The 5770-nt window shown below is 37.6% G+C and overlaps 1 long non-coding RNA gene across 1 annotated transcript; it reads right to left on the bottom strand.

Annotated features, from left to right (window-relative positions):
• Nucleotides 1-1322: 1322 nt before the first annotated feature.
• On the bottom strand, nt 1323-3476 carry LOC114460853 (uncharacterized). The gene is made up of 4 exons (XR_003673770.1): nt 3442-3476; nt 3093-3151; nt 2984-3021; nt 1323-1362 (listed from the first exon to the last, which is right to left on the bottom strand). It is a non-coding gene; the product is annotated as an uncharacterized LOC114460853 (long non-coding RNA).
• Nucleotides 3477-5770: the final 2294 nt, after the last annotated feature.

Here is a 5770-nt window from a genome sequence, read left to right as displayed (position 1 = left end):
GATCCACAAGGTGACTTGCCTGATCTAACTAGGTTCTCGCTGGCCGTATTAGGAGAGTGAACCTGTGGGCTTTCTGGGTGCAAATGGTGTTTCTTGGAGAGACATTAGAAGAGCACGGGCTCAAGTCCAGGACTGGCTCTTCTCCCTCGTCTGTGAGTTCCTTGCCTGTAGTGTTCTCAAATGAAAGGCGTCTTCTTTTCCCATTGCCTCTCGATGGTGTAGCTCCTTGCCATTTTCGTGGAGACTTGATGTTTTGGAGTCTCTTGCTGAGCTTCTTAAAGATATCGGACTGTAACACAAAAAAGTAATAACATTGTAAAAAGTTTTTTCAAATACAGCAGCGTCTTTCGAAAAACAAAGTAAAGACATATTCAAAACAGGTCTACTTGTAAGATATGGTTACAAGACCATACACAATAAGACAAGGCAATGTCAGGAAAAAAGTTTGGTGCCAGTTTATCGCACAAATACTACCCCATTACACCTCTAGCCCTGGACAAATTAAAGTTTAAAAAAGAAAACATTAACAGTGTGCTGTCAACAAAAAATTATCAATCAATAAGTAAAACATAGGTTGATTAAATACAGTATCAAGAAAATGACTTGATTAATTACTTTTCTAAAATAATTTTCAGTCCAATATCATCTTCATAAATGCTTTATATACTGTTGTCATTGTCAACATTGTATTAATAAAATAAATATTTGTTAGCAAAACAATAAATCTTCATAAATGCTGAGACATCATCTCTATGTGTTGTCTATGGGCCAGTATATTATTATCATCGTATACAACACTTACCCATGGACAGCTGGTGTTTGCCCAGTCAGCAACCATTGGATAGTAGTCCATGATTCGTCTGGCCATGGCCTGCAGCCCCACTTTTCTGGGGTATTGCAGGCAGTCAGTCCCACCTGACGCTCTCACAGCAGTTATCATGCTGATAATCGTATTTCTTATCAGTCTACAGTACAGCTCTTTAGAAAGCCGGCACTCCCTTTCTCGCCCAATGCGTTTAAATTCAAAATATTCTCTCCTCACATGCTCTAATTCACTGTCAGTATAAATCACATATTGTGGGCTTGGGAGCTGCACAACTAAAGGACTTATTTTAACTGCAGGATGAACAGGACCCTCACTTTCTTCTGTTGCCTGCTCCTGGACACATGAAATACAAGCAGAAGAATGTGGTATTTAGAACAGACCAAAACATTAAGTTAATGCTCAAGGATAACTTACCACAGGGTGGGCCAGGTCCCAAATGGCTTTCCTTCTTCGAAAGTGTTCCGGCCCAGGAAGAGGGTCCTTTAAATCTTCTCTCCTCGTTAAGGTTGGCAGGACGTCTGCATCCACATTTGCAGCTGGCGCAAATAGAGAAATGTTATTAATTTTAAAAGTCATATATGATTCTGTCGTCATAACTGCTCGAAATTTCAAGTTTGTAAAATTTTTAAAGGAGGTTTTGAAATGTAAAATATTTATTTTAGCTGAACTAAATTGTGTGCACAGGTAAGAAACACAGAAAGTAAAGATCCTGAACTTCAAAATAGTGCAGATCCCAAGCGCTAATTATGTGAAGTACTTTGACCATTATTTTAGACCATGTTAGGAAAGAGTGTTTTTTATTAAAACACATTGGATGAGATAGGCTTTTCCTTATCCATGAAGGTCTAAAGGTAGGGATGTAACGATTCACTCAACTCCCGATACGATTCGATTCACGATACTGGGTTCACGGTACGAATCTCTCACGATTTATTTTACAAAATGGGACTGTAGACAAATTTTTTTTTGGGAAAAAAACTAGAAAATACTGTATTATTTTCCTTTATATTTCATTGTCAAAAGAATCCCTTGATAAACTATTCAAAACAATGCAATTTAACTAAAAATAAATCTTGAATGAAAATAAATAAAGGAATAATACAAATGAAAATGAAGCCTATTATTTAATTCTGGTTCTATAATAAAACAATGAAAAAACTGGATAATAGTTCTTTTTCTTTTAAAAAGTGCAACAGAAAATGTATTTTGTGCCTTAACAATTGGGACTTTAAAAAAAAAAAAAACCGTGATTACACTGATTTACGCCATATTTGTTTGGACCAGCAGAGGGCGCTGGTAACACAGTGGTCGGTTGGCATGCAGAAATTCTTGCAGTGAAGAAGAGAAAGCTATGCTAGCAGACAGAGCTAATAGAAAAAACGTGACTTTTACAGATATTTAAGTAATATTACAGATATTCTTTCGGTGCTAAAGGGGCAATGAATCATTTATTAACATATTTAAGAGTAGAAGGCGGCCAGAAAGAAAGTATTAGCAGACTCCGCCCGCCGCCTACACTTGTGGATAGGTTAAAAAAAAGTACTGCGATTCAATTTTCAGAAAATCGATATCAACCGTGATACCTATGAATCGATTTTTAACTGCCTTACGATTAATCGTTACATCCCTATCTAAAGGCTGCTAAAAATAGCCTGGCTTCAATTATAAAAATTTAACCATATACGTTAAAGGAATAGGCCACCATTTTTGCATACTGAAATATGCTCTTACCTGAGCTTAGACAAGTTGATACGTACCTGTCTGGTCTTTGTGCGTGACCGTTGAAGAGCATGGTAGCTTCCAAATTCACCCCTGTTTGGAGCTATAGGAATATACTGGGAAAGGCCAATTGCTAACAACATCTTTGGTCGTTTTGCATGACTGAAGGCATGCACAAAGACTAGACAGGTACTCATCAACTCGTCTAAGCACAGGTAAGAACATATCTCAGTCTGTAAAAACGGTGGCCTGTTCCTTTAAGGTTTCCCATGGCAACCCGGCAGTTAACCCAATTGTTCTTCGACTCTTTTGTTCTCTATTAGTCATACAAAATGGCATTAATTTGAGTTTTTGAATACACTACTCAAATTACATTCATAAATGTGTTACTCATTTATTATACCATATTTCACAGTCGGAGTCTTTTTTTATTCTTACCTTTTAAAACCTCGACTGCCACACGGTCAAGTTCCATACTGTAAAGGACAGTTTGTCAAAGTAATCATATATATTTTTTTTTACTTTATTTGCCTTGTGTAAACATCACCAGTCTCCATCTTCTCCACCATGGGCATGGCTCGATGTCTGACCCGCACCCGCCATCAGCTACAAAAAACAAAACAAAAAAATAATTATCCAGTCCAACAAACCCTGTACATGTTGTGCCTTTTTGATTTGCAAATGTATCCCAATCTATTTTTTTTATTTTTTATAGTAAAGCTGCTAAATGTATTTAGCATAATTTGATATTAGCCTGGCTAACTTCCTAACGTTAGCTAATTATCCAGGCTAATATTAAATGACTCGTCCATTTTTGAAAGAAAAGAGTTATAATAGTCCACTTTAGTAACGAAGGGTGTCATCATCAAAGAATTAATATTATTTGCCTAAAATACCTTATTCCCGTGGTTCTCTTTGCTCAAGTTTTGTCGTTTTCTGTATGAACTCTGAACGATCTCCATCGCGACGGCTCCCTGGCGCCTTCTGTGGCTGTCGAAAGTGAATTCCAATTAGCCTGAAATGGGGGTGAGTTTTCTGTTTCAGGACAAACCATAAATTAAAGGTCTCGTTAGTTATGGAATATTCACTAATAATTTATGACAATACAAGACAATACGCAAACTGTGTAAAATATAACTGATCAGTTATAAAAAAGACATTTAGGTTACCTGACTCAATTCCAAATGGTATAGTCCGCCCCCGACCTCGCCCCAACGTAGTACAGCTGTTATTTTCAAAATCCTCTCTCTTTCACGATGGCGGTGGGATGGCGCTGTCATTTGTTTCGTGTTCATGGCATTGACTTTAAAAGTACTACTTAGCCATGTCAACAAAGCTCATGGACGCAATCCTAAATTTCGTGCTATTTGTGGAATAGATGGATGCACAGAAAAATATCGAGTATTTAATTCGTTCTACTACCACATCAAACGAAGACATGCATCCTACCTGGCTAATGGACGCCCACCACCGGTCACTTCTACATTGACTCACTCGCACGGTCTTGGAGATGAACGGTTCGACATACCCATTTTCTCCGGCTGTGCTTCATCCATTCATTCTACCGGCAGTGCTACCAGCAATACTGAAGCGGACTCCACCACCCTCGAAGCTAACGGCTTAAACGCAACTCTAGGTGGGACCACCGAACAAGAGCTCCTGGATGAAGAAGAGGAAAGGCACAGTCAACCTCTTGATGTTCAACCCCTTGAAGCCCAAATAACCCCCGACACGGTAAGCATAATCGACTAGCGTAATATGTTTCAGTGAATCTTCACACAATGTCACCAGGTTAGCTTAGCTACATTCGTTTCAAAATAGGACTTACTGAGACAGCTAACGTAGCATTGAGAAAGAAAGAAAAAGATTAACATGAATGCGGAGTAGTATAACATGTAGGTGTTTGCCCATTGTAGACAATTAACGTCTATAATTGTGACAACCCAGCTGTTAATGTATACTGCAAATGTTACATACTTACCGTTAGCAGTAGCTGCGCACGATGTTTACAGTAGAGTCCACTAGCATGCAGCTTACACCTGGTAGGTCCCGTCCTTCAACTGTACAGGTAACCGGTAGGATTATAATGCGCGATGCAGAGGACACATCGCCAGACAGGTTTTTAGGCTGCAATTTAGCTGTTGTTTCACAGCCTCACAAATTTAAATTCACTTTAGCATTCATAACAGTGGTGTAGCACTTACTTGGTGCAACCCATTATGAATGGGATGTTTAAACATGTGAACATGCATATTTCTACTAAAGTTATGACCTGTAATAAATATTGTATCAATGAGAACTTATTACCTTTTTTTTTTTTTTAACTACATGTTTATTTGTGGTCAAGTTTACAAAACCACCGTCATTGGTATATAATGTAAAATTGAGAATAATATGTTTAAAATGTTTATAAATAATTTGATCAATTAAGGGCATAAAGTGGGAATTTAAATGGGACATTTATATACAGTGCCAATGGCTAATAATTTCTTGTTTCATGTCTCATTTCTTTTATACAGGCTTTAACCAGACGTGCTGCTGCAATTCACCGTTGATGTTCGCGAAGATGCTGCATTTCTCGGGTAAAGTATCTACCTATTTTTTAAATCATTCTTGTCTGAGGCACATCCTCATGAAGAGGTAACAGACCTTTGAATGGCGGGGAAATTGCATAGAGTGCACCATAAACACCATGTGTTATGGCAACAAAATTAATATCGAGCCCAGTGTCTGCGTACATTGGTGTATGAATGAGAGAGTGAATGGGTGACTGGTTCCTTACTGTAATTCATGTTGGGTGTAGGATACATATGTATGTGTATATACGTATATATGCATATGTTTGTATCCATAAAATAAAGAGTACGTCCTTAAGACTGCTCTACTGTAAAGTGTCTTGAGATACCATTGGCTATGATTTGGCGCTATACAAATAAAGATTGATTGATTGATTTTGATAAAGGTAGAAAAGCGCTTTATAAGTTGAGTCCATTTACCATGGGGCTATTTCCATTTATTTTTCATTGATTTTTTTTTTATTGTGGTGCTGCTTTTCCGGCACATTTTTCTCATGTTATCATCCTTGATTTGACGCTTTTTTTCACGAAGCGTTTAGATTTGGATAATGCCAAATTGGACAAAATAAGCTCGGTTCAGTTTGGGGTTAAGAGATAGAAAATTACTGTTTCTTTTATTTTTATTTTTTGTTTATTTTTTTGGTCAATT

The sequence above is a fragment of the Gouania willdenowi genome, unplaced genomic scaffold, assembly GCF_900634775.1.
Source record: "Gouania willdenowi unplaced genomic scaffold, fGouWil2.1 scaffold_82_arrow_ctg1, whole genome shotgun sequence".
Lineage (NCBI taxonomy): Eukaryota > Metazoa > Chordata > Actinopteri > Blenniiformes > Gobiesocidae > Gouania > Gouania willdenowi.
Note: the sequence above shows the minus strand (reverse complement) of the source record. Positions and strands in the feature narration are given on the sequence as shown.